Source organism: Fukomys damarensis, unplaced genomic scaffold, assembly GCF_012274545.1.
Source record: "Fukomys damarensis isolate Sample0158 unplaced genomic scaffold, DMR_v1.0_HiC HiC_scaffold_30, whole genome shotgun sequence".
In the NCBI taxonomy this organism is placed as follows: Eukaryota; Metazoa; Chordata; class Mammalia; order Rodentia; family Bathyergidae; genus Fukomys; species Fukomys damarensis.
Genome location: NW_022900942.1, coordinates 48,387,098 through 48,400,196, shown reverse-complemented (window position 1 = coordinate 48,400,196; position 13,099 = coordinate 48,387,098). Strand labels below are relative to the sequence as shown.

General features: G+C 37.0%; 1 long non-coding RNA gene across 1 annotated transcript in view; it reads right to left on the bottom strand.

Annotated features, from left to right (window-relative positions):
- Positions 1–12,718, bottom strand: part of LOC104871956 — a 40,094-nt gene extending 27,376 nt beyond the window's left edge. Inside the window, exons 1-4 of the long non-coding RNA XR_004514794.1 lie at positions 12,649–12,718; positions 10,232–10,531; positions 9,136–9,231; positions 5,308–5,409 (exon numbers count right to left, since the gene is read on the bottom strand). This is a non-coding gene — a long non-coding RNA (uncharacterized LOC104871956). The remainder of the gene's footprint in view (positions 1–5,307; positions 5,410–9,135; positions 9,232–10,231; positions 10,532–12,648) is intronic.
- Between the last annotated feature and the right edge of the window lie 381 nt (positions 12,719–13,099).

Genomic DNA, 13,099 nt, shown 5'->3' with positions numbered 1-13,099 from the left:
CATGAGAAATCGATCCAACAACTCCTAGATGATGCAAAGAAGAATAACATAAGACTGATAGGAATATATGAAGTAGCAGGAGAAAATACAAATGACTTGAAAAAGCTGTTCGCAGAATTAATGACAGAAAACTTCCCAAACAATCGCTTCTCGGCCTTTTGGCTAAGATCAAGTGTAGAAAACTTCCCAAACAGAGGGGAAGAATTTGAAATTCAGATAACTGAGGCATATAGGACCCCAACTAGCTACAATAAAAAAAATCTACATGTAAGAGAAAAGAAACAAATCACATACAAAGGAAAGCCCATCAGAATCACAGCAGACTTTTCAACACAAACCCTTGGGGCAAGGAGAGCCTGGAATGAGATATTTCAAGTACTAAAAGAGAACAACCTCCAACCTAGACTGATGTATCCATCAAAACTCTCTTTCGAAATGGACGGGGAAATAAGACACTTCCATGACAAAGAACACCTGAGAAACTACATGAATACCAAACCAGCCCTACAAGGAATTCTAAACAAGATCCTAGAAAGAGCCTTTCTTTTATTATCATTGGAATTTCATCTACTTCCATTCTTTTCAGAAAAAGAAAGGCTAAATTATAAAATTCTCTTGCTCTCTGGATATATAAAATTAAAATTTGAAAAATGGCTCTGCCATTCTGCAGCATTGTGCATTTGTTTAGCATTACTAGTGATTGTTTTGAGAGCTAAATTCATATTTGAAGCACTTAGCAAGGTGCTACACTTGAGAGAAACTCAGGATATGTCAGAGTTTTCCTTTCTCCCTTGTGTAGCTTACCATTCTCATTCATAAAATGGGGGAGATAGCTTTTCTTTTCAGAAAACTTACAGAAAAATAAATTTAACTTAAAAACAAATCTTACAAAAGCTCCTCAACTTCATTAGGAATAAAATGAATGGAAATTAAAACATTGTTACATCTATTTAAAAACCTATTACAGTATATGAGGAAAAATCTTTAGCAAATCTAGGCAAAGTGCAGTATCTGCTTCTGAGTGTTTCCACAGCCTGCCTCACAAGTGCAAGGTCCCATGTTTGCTCCCCAGTACCAAAAAAGGAAAAAAGAAAGAAAAAAAGAAAACTTGGGCCCACCCCAATTTATACCTAGAAAAAAATTTAAGAAAATAAGAGAATTATTAATTCACAAATGGTTCTGAAAAAAAGTAGTCGTACAAATGTGTGATAAAAAATGGTATGTTTAAATAAAAATATTATTATAATAAAAGACACACTGCCATTCAAAATAGCCCCCTCACTTTGAACACACTTCTCTGATCATTCTTACCACATTTTGAAACAATACTGAAAGTTCTATTTCACTGTGATAGCTGTCTCTGTCTTGAGTAAATTCAAAACATTCATCTTTCATGGCCATTTTGACCCTGGGCCACTTGGTGGCAGATCCGGTGAATAAAGTGAATGAAGGTTAAATGTAAAAATGTTTTTACAAAACTGCCTTTCTTTTGGATGGCACTTGGTAACAGCATTCACTGCATCTTTTATCATGCTTTTGAAAGACTAACAAATGAGAATTTTCAAAACTGCTTCAAAAAGTGGTAAGAATCATAGGATAAAAGAGTGAAAGTGTTTTGAGAAGGATTAATGGCAATGTGTGTTTTACTGTAGCAAATTATTAAAAATTTAAACATTCGCCATATTTTTTATCACCTCTTGTGCTACACAGTTCAGCTTTGAATCTCAGCTCCACACGAGGGATTGATCAAAATCACACATAACGAGATGAAAAGGATGGGCGATGAGCTGCATTAATGACATTGACGGAGAGGGAAACCTAACTTCTCATCTTCCACAATGGCAAGTCCATAGATAATGCCAGAAGCACTGAAAATAAAAAATAAATGAAAGACATTATTGAGATACGAAGTCAATACCAGAAGAATAAGCTTTAAAAGCCAAAATTGTTTCTAAGAAGGGGAATTTAAGGAGAATAAAAACTTTTTAATCTATGTGACTAAAACTATAATTTTTTAAACAAAAAAATGGTGAAAATACTTTAAGGTATTAACAGTAGTTGCCCTTGGGTGAAAGATTTTTGGGATGAAGTTTTAAATATTCTTTCATCTACATTTTCTGCATGTTCTAAAGTAAAAATGGATTAATTTTGTGATTAAATTATTAGGAAGGTAAAATATAATAGTAGCATGTCTTTTTATAATTAAATGTAAAATGTTTTTCAAACTAACGACCTCTTAAATTTTTAACTATTTTACTTAAACAAAAGATGAATTTTATGAGTTTGAGTTTGATAGAAATTTTGCAAGTATTTGGCCTTTTGAAAAAAATATATCTGATACTTTCCTCATATTTTTACTTCTCTTCCCCTTAACAACAACAAAATAAATGTCTCCCCAGGAAAGATCATAATTTTGAGGACATTTTTTAGGCAAACACTTGCCCAGTAATGACAAAAGTCAGCAGGGCCAACTGTCATTAAATGTGTTGTTTTCCTTCTTCCAGCACCATTCCATGTCAATTGTTTTGTCTTTCTGCAAAAGTGTAAGCTTCTCAAGTCAAAAATGTGCACACACTCTCTCATTTCTCTTCCTTTTTAAAAATTCTTTCTTCCCCAAAAATAAAAAAAATAATAATAAATTCTTTCTTCACCAATTCCAGATGCAGAGGGAAACAAAACCTAATATCTGTATAATCATTAATAACTTTCACAAAACATATTTACATTTAATCCTCCCATTACTCCTTTCAGGGGGGTGCTGCTATTTTCTCCTTTTAACAAAGCAAGAAACTGAGAATCACAGAGTGATCTGTCAGAAAACATTCAGTGGGGAAGCCATAGCAGGGACCCTGGTTGCAACACCTTCATTATGATTATTACAGTGGGTACTCAAAAAAAATTCAGGCCAGCCAAGAGAAACCTGAGAAGAAACTGGAATCTTCCACTTAATCCAGATTATACTATTTTGTTCACTTGGCGGGAGAGTGCATAATCATCCAGAAGTATAGACTAGCAATCTCCTGCTGCAATGAAAAAAACAGACAAGGAGGAGAGGAAGATCAGGACATGCAATCAAAGAATCCAAATGGAAAATCCAAAATGTTCCTAGTTATGAGAGGATGAAGTGCTTCTGGGAAGAGTTGCAAAAGCAGGACTCTCCCTCTCCCAGGGAGACTTCGGCTTGTCCCCACTATCTCCCAAGATAAGATTTGCCTGAAGATTTGTGCTCCACTCCTTATAAAACAAGACAACAGGGTGAGGGACACTTACAGGCAGAAGAACATTCCTAATACTGCAACACTGTCAGCACTGTACACAGAACCAATCAGAAATGTTCTAATTTGGACCAATCAAAAACTTGATATTTTCAATCCTTCATTTGAATCCAGTGCTGTTCACATGACCAATCAGAAGATGCTCTTTTAAATCTTTCATTTTCATGTAGGCACATCCAATCAAAAGACACTATTTCTGATCCTTCATTTACGTTTAAAAGGAAGCCAAACTAGTTTTTGATACTACAGTTTATACATGGCACGATACCAAAAAAGTATTTAATAAGATGACTTTCTCAATGCTTTACTTACATAATAAAAAATTTTGGATACAAAAGACCCTTTTCCCTTACTGTCAAAGCCTCTGTGAGCTTTTTCACCAACCTACTCTCACTCTGCAAAGTGTATTTCTTTTCTGCCTTCAGTAAAAGTACACTTTTGCTGCCTTTTCTGTGTGTCTTGTCCAATTCTTTGTTCAGGACACCAAGAACCTGGAAAGAGGCCCATCTGTCTCTATATTCAGTAACACTTAGTTGGTCTAATTCATGCTGCTGTCTTCTGGTTGCCCTAGAAATGTACATTAAACTTCAAGAATTTTTGTTTTAATCATTATTTGAGCTAGTAAAGGAGAGGTGGGAGACTAGGAAGAGGTAAAAGAAATCTTAAATCCAGTTTCTTTCTAAGACATTAGACTGGTGTGCTGCATACCGTCCTCTCCCCCATATTCCCCTAAGACTAAGTCAAGAGTGAGAGGGCAGGTCTGGATATAGAATACTGGAGAAGTCTAGCAAGAACAGTTTCCTTGGTTCATAGTCATTTTGGGAGCAATTCCCTTCTGAAAAACAAAATTCTTTATAATCTTAAATAGAAAAAGAATGTAGTCTCTGGGAGGTTACTATATGTGAAAGAGAAATATTGCTCCTCCACTGAGAAGAGAATACTTATAGAAAAAGACCAAAATATTTTAACAGGATAAAAAGGAGAGAATCATTCTATCAGAATATCTGAACAGATATTATCTAGAATATATAAAGAACTCAAAACTATCAGCCCACCTAAATATAAGGACCCAATTCAAAAATGGGCATCTGAAATAAACAGACATTTCTCAGACAAAGAAATAAATGCAGCAAGTAAATATATGAAAAAATGTTCCACATCACTGGTGATTCAAGATGCAGATGAAAACAACACTGAGATTCCACCTCACCCCACAAAGAATAGCTGCTATCAAGAAATCAAACAATAACAAATGTTGGTGGGGTTTGGGGAGAAAGGAACCCTTCACCATTGTTGGTGGGAGTGCAGACTGGTGCAACCACTATGGAAATCAATATGGAGATACCTCAAAGACCTGGGACTAGAGGTTCTATTTGATCCAGCCATCCTCTGCTGGGTATCTTTCCAAAAGAATTAAAAGAATCATACCAGAGTGATATATGCACACCCATGTTTATAGTGGCACAGTTTGCTATAGCTAAAACTTGGAAACAGCCCATTTACCCTTCAGTTGGAGATTGAATAAAGAAGATGTGGTTTGTCTATAAAATGGAATACTACTCAGCCATAAAGAATGAGAAATTGGATTCATTCATAGGAAAATGGATACATATTGAGGATATACTCTTAAGTGAAATAAATAAGTCACACGTGTAAATGCTGAATAGTTTCTCTGGTGTGAATAAACTATAATAGTACATAAGATCCTAGTGAGATAACTGACATTGTGAAATGGAAAGAAAAGGGCTAAAGGTGTAGGGAAAGTGGGAAGGGTAGGGGAAAGGTAAATAAGGAAAAGAAAAAAATAGGAGAAAATAAAAAAATGGAAATAAAGTGTTTGTAAATGGGGAGTGGAGGAGGGGGTGAAGGGAGGACAGGGACAAGGGGAAAAAATGAGAACCAAGACCTGTCATGTAAAGGTACAAGATCCCAATGATGAATGTAACTGTACTGTCTACCTAAAATGTACCAATAAACTCAATGAGAAAAAAAAAATCTGAACAGAAACTAAGAAAATATAATGAAAACTTACCTTCACCTCTTGGCTCTACCAATCCACTACAGAGAACCATACTTGACTCTGTGTAATGAATACGAACTGCATAAGGGGAGGTCTCCAATTTGTTTGTTTTTCCTGTTAAAGAAAAAAAGCATAAAGTCATTCATAAGATATCACTTAGCCTAATGCTACACTTGAAGTCTGTGAAAATGAATTGTGCAAAGCTAGAATTTGTTTCAGGGCCGCTGCTTTGGTGTGGCCTGGACTGATGAAAGGATAGGACTTTCTTAACAGTGCCTGTTCATTTATTTGCCCCGTCAGACTCTAAGCCCATGATAACAGAGTCTGCCTTCACTGGGAAAATCACTAACCCACTGCCTGGTGCAAAGTGACTGCACGATAAACACAGAAGAAATGAAGAAAATAGGACACGGTATCTCAAACAACTCCTTTAGGTATCAGCGGCCATAGGAGTTTTCATGGAAATTTTGGAATAGATGAAAGTATATTGGGAATGGACTCTGGTAAATACTAGAAGTGGAAGAGTACTGAGGCAACCACGTGTCTAAATCTAGCTGGAAGTCATGTTTGTTCTTTGAAGGGGAATGTTTTCTGGCCACCAGGATGTAAAGCCAGGAATTTTCTCAGAAAGTTATTTAGCAACTTGCTTAAGATTAAGTGCATTTCAGCACTGAAGGCCTCGAGTCCTGAGAAATCACACAATATCAGAACAATCGTTCCCCCTGGAAAGATGGTAAGGTTGTCCCACACTCAGGCGGGTAACAGTCCTCTATTGGACTCTGTGTCATAAAGCATGTAAGGTATTAATCTGGGACAGGACATTTTGAAGACAGAAAATGTTTATTCTATCATAAATGAATCTTTTTTATCGATGGCTTAACACTGAGCAGGACTTAATTGTGAGGTCCTGCCAGGATATTTTAACTGCAGAATTCACTTGGGGTTATATAAAATGAGAACATGTATGGATTCACTTTAGGGTTCTTCAAATGAGTGGTCCTGTTAATCAGAGCTGTTTACACACCTAGATATTAAAACTGCTGTCCAAATTAAGTTGAATTTGGACATGGCCAACACTGTGCTTCTTGTAAAAATCAGTGACTGAATATGAAAATCAATGTATTCTTGAGGACACCTCAGAAATTTTGGCCACGTTATTAATTTGTTGTTCCATTTTCTTTGAAGAGAGAATATCATTCAGCCCATTTAACAGATGTTGTAGATATGAATTGAGACAGAGGAGGCTAAAACTGAGCTTATTTCTTGCATTGTTTTGTCCAGTACCCATTCTCTCCACTGCAATCTCAATGGGGCTTTGGGATACTCTAGAAAGAAACATGAGCTTGGGCTTAAAAGATAACATATACCTAGCCGTTAGAGATTTTTTCATGAATTGAATCAAAGGTCAGTAAGTGACATAAGATCTGCATTTGTAGTGAAGCAAAGGAAGACTATAACTTTTGTATTCCTGGAATAGATTTAACATATAATGAGATTTACGTAGAACACCATGGAATGAGCCTATGCTTCCATCTCTAGGGGAAACTTGTTCTACTATTTTTTAATCACTTGAATAATTCAAGGTTTTAAATATATAATAAGTAAATTATGACAATCCAGAAAACTAGAATACATCCCAGCTTACACAAAAGCACACTATGCCTTCCTGAGTAAGATGTTTCAGCACTTGCCTAAAGGGTTTACTTCTAAATGAACTTCCACCTTCACCAGTAGCTGATTACTCATTCAGCTAAAAAACATTTTACTGCAAATGCTTTCAGTTCATGAGCATAAATCCCTACATCAGTTTTACTCAGATTCATGTTCCATACAGCACCCATCCCTTGAAAATTCACACAAAATATTAAAACCCTTGATGCTTTTATGAGTAGCAATATTTTTCTGTACGTTATTTGCATTTATCAGTATATAACCATTATAGTGGCCTAAAGCTCTTTGTAATCACAGGGTGGAGGTGCAACTCAGCTTTCTTTGTTTATAAGTAAATCATCAACAAATTTGCTGCCTTTGGAGTTTTGCGCTATAATTCCACCTTTGGAGATAAAAGAAAAATTTTACAAATTACAAGGAGAAGCAACTAAAATTTATATTTGGGTCTAGGACTAATGATACATATGACTTCCTCCCTGAATTTATGTAGATAAGGAAGTTGCATATTGTATTATGAATTATGAAACATAGATGTTTTGGAATGATCATGTCCTATTCTCTTCAAAAAGGTATGTTCCTAATGAGTTGTTTCCAAACATAGCCTAAAGCTCATGCTTTCCACACATCAGATTTTACTGAACAAATGTAAGAGGATATGTAATTACTATCCCCTCTCTAGAAACATCAGTTTCCAAAGGAATGTTGGCAGAGTTTATAAGTGATGTTGGACTGCCAGGCACAAAGATTATAATCTGGTTCATTCTCTCCTCCCGCTACCCAGTACTGGAGATGCAACTCAGGACCTTGCACTGAGCAGGCTCCCATTCCACAGCAGTGGTCCTTCCTTTAAACACAACCAGTGGCAAGAGCTAAGAATGACAGCCATACTTAAATGCCAAATAAACACACAACGACAAGCACAGATTTTTGGCTTTATATTAAAGCATAGTTTTTCAACAGCTCCTTTTGTGGCCTCTAAAGACAATGGCCTCAGTGTTTCTGAGCCAGATCCCTGGGGCCCTGGGCTGAGTCTTCCTTGCCACAATCCAACAGTGTTCACTCCACAAGCAGAGCTAATGTCCTCTTTGGGTTTGAAAGCAAGCCATCTCTCCCTTTAGACCCATTGATGCAGGAGTATTTGTTTACTCAAAGTAAAGAGCAGTGGTATAAGAAACTTGAAATTTGCAAACCAAGTCCTGGGTCCATGGCTGGGAACCAGTAGATTAACTGTGGCCCTATGACAGACTGGGCTGGAAGGTGCTGAGGATCTTGCCACTTCATTAACTTACTGTGGATTCAATTTTTAACTGGCATTGATCATTTTGGTTTTATGTCACTGGCCTTTTTCTCTCCTTCCGGTATAGTACCAAACCAAAACTCTCTTATGTGGATGAATGTTTCTAGCATTTACACAATTAAGTATTTTCAACACAGACATGTAAGTCATTCAAAGATGATGATGTGTGGTCACCTTATCCCCAGGCATTGCTCTTTGGAAGCTCCACATCAGGGTCCCATCGTCCTCTGGCAGAAACACTTAAACACTGCAGGTACTTGTCTCTTACTCTTTCCTTGGCATCTTACAAAGAGCTCCCCTCTGGTAATTTTTTAACCTTAAGCAGGATAATTGAATACAAAATGGTACAGTAATATTTGAATTATTATTTACATAATAATTCAAGTTGCCATGCTAATTATATGACCATTATATATTTAATTAATGTTTAATTATCTAATTATTTAATAAGTTAAGAGAAATTATTTAATCATGAACAAAGTGGCATTTATTTACTATGTTTCTATCACCTTTGAACTTGTGATAATAAAAACCTAGTGGAGAGCTAGGGATTTGGCTCAGTGGTTCCACTGCCTGCCTTGCAAGCACAAGGGCCCAAGTATGATCCCTGGTACCACACACACACACACACACACACACACACAAACTAGTAGATCACAAGTTCAAGTCCCACTCTATCAACTTTGTGAAATCATGTCTCAAAACAAAAATTTTATAAAGAGCTGGGAATATAGTTCTGTGTGAGAGCGCCCCTGGGTCTGATTCCCAGTACTGAAAAAAAAAAAAAAAAGATTAATGTACATAATGCCCACTCAGTGCACTGGATGTTTTATCTGTAAAATAGCTCCTCCCATTCCCACAACTCTACAGACCTCAATACACCCGGTTAACAGTTGTCAGTTTTGATCTTCAAAACCATCCTCATGAGGGACTGTATCATCTCCATGTCATAAGTTAAGAGATTCAGTCTACGAAAAATAAGGTGAATTATTAATGGTCATGGAAATAAGGTAGCAACTTACATTCAAATGCAGGTCTCCTTATTATGAATCTAGTTTTCATTTGAGCAGAGCTTGCTACATGAATAACCAGAAATATAAACAATACAATGTTTATAAACTACCTGGTGAATGTGGATGTAACTGTTATCTTATTGAGGCTTAAGAAAAAGCACATTTATTCTTCTTGAAGTACAAAAAACCATTTTATGCCAAACTACACCTCCTTGGCCATTCACAGCTTCATAGTTGGGTCAACATGAGAATTATCAAAAGGTTATTCCCAGCATGGGTTCTGTTCATTCACTCACCCACCCACTTTTTTTTTACTCATTTGCTTAGTTATCTACTTATTTATATTAGGAATAACACGTTTTCATCTCTTACTTGCACTATCAACCCTTTAAATTTGATAAAGTCTTAATAATCAAAGCATGAGGAAAAATACTGCCCACCTCACACATATGTTGTGAAAGACAGCTAATAAAAATTAATATCACGCTTAGCAACCACGTCATTCTAAGCAGTTTTACCAGTATCTGTGACTGGTTTCAGTGGAACATACTTGTCCTTTTCATGTGACCCTATTTCCATTTTAAGCCTCTCTCTCAAGCAAACATAATGATGCTACTACCACTGCTTTCAGTATTTGTGGCAATGCCGTAATGATTCATTTCACAAATGCAAAGAATTCTTTGCAGAAAAATTACATTGAACTAAAAAAATAGCCAAATTAATTCCGCATCTGTTGTGCTGACTCCATCTCAACCTTTACATGTTGTTAGGGTGGTCACAGCCCATGCTGGCCTCCTGCTCCCTTCTCTAAGCTTTCGCTACTGATCAGCTCTCTTTCAGACTGACATTTTTCTGCAGATATGCTGATATGTCCAGTCAGGCTCTACTCCGGTCTGAGACACCAGGGAACTATCCAGTCCTTACACATTTCTGCTCTGCACCATTACGCACTGACCTTGGTGGTCTGTTCTTGGAATGCTGTCTTGTAAAACATTGTTGGCTGCATTATTTTTAAGTTCTCAGGTGAGAAGCAGTGCCTCACAGTGCCCTAATCAAATGGAGAGACCAGGCCCAGGAAAGCTGGAGAATTCAGGGGCGGCTTCGTGAAGGAAGATGGCTTCAGCTGGCTTTTGACAGATTCAAGGAACTTCTGAAGGCAAGGTGGTTCAGAGAGGCAGAGGCACAGCTGAGAGTAGAAGTGTGCACGATGTGACTGGGGCGTAGACAGGGCTGCTTTGGCTGGGATAGAAGGATGCTGTGACAGTGGGAAAGGTCAAATAGGCTAGAGTTAGGTTGTTGAACCCGAAAGGGAGAGTCAAGATTGTCAGCTTATTAAATTATTATTTTAATATTTTTTAAAAATTTATAATATCTACAGATAAAGTTCACAAAGAGAAGGTGAGGAAATAGATGACAGTGTTATTCTAAGATTCATTCTCTTCCTAGATTCTACTTGAGACAGGCAAACTCAAACTAAACCCTGGATCTAGCAGAATTAAAGGAAAAGCTGTGTCTCAACATGAAATTAGTGAACTACGGACCAGAGATTGATCAACAGCCAAATTCTTCTGTGTGCATTTAAAGAATACTGTTAGCATTATTCCCCTCACAATATTATTGAAACAAACAAACAAAAAAAAAAACAGTAACTCCCAAACCATAGCCATAAACTAGGATTCCTTAGATTTCAGTTGTGTTCTAGTCAAATGATCACACATAAATACCACAGTGAGTAAAACTGCTCAAAGCAAAATACCAACAAAAAATTAGACCAAAAAAATAGAGATTTACTAGGCTCCTTGCCATTAGTGATTTATGTTTAATAAGTCTTTGGACCAAAAAAAACCCTAATAAGTTAATAAAACTGTTCATAGGCATGTCCTACAATTATAACATACTATAGAGTGAAAACTGAGAATTCAAGCAATGACATCAATTACCTGAATAAATTTTAAAAGCCAATGAGACAATCATTTTTTTACTAGCATTCTTCTTTTCCTAAACACTTTTTCACTCAACTTAATTTCCACTTGTTTCTGGAACTATGAGCATTTGACTTACTAAAGAAAATATAAAAGCATAAACAAAGAATCTTAAGGAAAATCGCATTAAGAATCATTTTTAGGTGAAAAAATGCCAGAAAATCAACATGTGCCTCTTTCAAAATTGTTTCCATGGACCTCATGGATAACTCAAAGCTTTCTGTTTGTATTAATAATGGTGATGCAACAAAATAAAATCTGAACCCCATATAACTAACATCTTCCTTTCACAACCTAAATCCTAGTGCAGTTGAAGTAAACTTCATTATAATTTTTTTCTCATCTTTCCCCTTATCCCTGCCCTCCCTTCACCCCCTCCTCCCTTCCCTATTTACAAACACTTTATTTTCATGTTTTCATTTTCTCATACATTTTTTTTCTTTTCCCTTATTACCTTTCCCCTACCCTTCCCATTTTCCCAACACCTTTAGCCCTTTTCTTCCTATTTCACATGGTCAATTATATCCTTAGGATTTTATGTAGCATTACGGTTTTTCACACCAGAGAAACTATTCGGTATTTACACATGTGTGACTTATTTATTTCACTTAGGAGTATAGCCTCAATATGTATCCATTTTCCTATAAATGATAATTTTTTAAACCAAGGAAGAGGAAGGAGCTCAGATATGAAAGTAAATTTACCAGTGTTCTTTGTTGGACACTTGTATTTAATCCTTGTGCCCCCACTAGCTTTCTGTTGTCTTTCTTTCTTTCCTTGGAAGTTCTCTTCAGAAATTCCTACAAGCCCCTGCCTTTTCCACCCACTTTTTGCCAACCTGTCAGTGCTGACTTGTCTTTGAAGTCAGCCTGTGCTCACACTCTGAGCTGCTGTATCGAGCAGTATTGGTTAATGATCTGTGGGAGAAGAACTAGGAGAACTGATGGAGGATTTGTGCGTGTATGTGTTTCAGTTTAAAAAAAAGAAAAGAAAAGAAAACTTTCCTCCTGGGAGCCATGTAGGAATAGGAGAGTCAAACTGATTAAGATGATGATCTTTTAATTGCATTTCTTCCCCCCAGCCACCTCCCCCAGCAAAGCAGTAATCCTATTCTCAAAATCTCCTGTGCTACCAGACCTAATGCTTTGTAGTCTAGCTGTAACAAAAGGCTTCTTCCACACAGTTTCCCAGGGCTTTGTCTGTGGCAGAAAGTATTCCTTTGATCAGAATTTGACTCTCAGTTCAGCTACCAGCTGGATCTACACCCCCAAACCCTCTGCTTTGCTTTACAACTGCAGGAGTTGATCCCATGGCCCAGAAAGGAATGCAAAGATGTCAGAGCACATCTTGGTCCAGTCTGCAACAGAATAAGTGCTTTCCAACATCTCACCTTAGGACTTGGAAGAATTTCTCCAAAGGGAAATACATCTGAATACACACACACACAAATGACAAAGCCTAGAGGAGTTTAGAGAGAATCGAGAATTAGCAACTCTAGGGAAATTCGTTGAAGAAATATTCTCTCAAAATAGGCAACAGTTACCTTTGGCCACTACAAAAAGGCTTAATTCATGAGCCTACTATATGTATACTAGTAACACAAGAATCACCACAGGACAGGTACTTGCCTAGGGCCTTAACTCAAGGTCTGTTATCCAGTACAAGTGTTCTGTGTTCTTCCCTATCTCTTTACTCTCTCAATCTTGTTAACTTCAAAAACCAGGTGCATGGGGGCCGGGGATTTAGCTCAGTAGTTCTACCACCTGCCTTGCAAGCACAAGGACCCGAGTTCAATCCCGGTACCAAAAAAAAAAAAAGTGCATTATTAAAGCCAGAACACT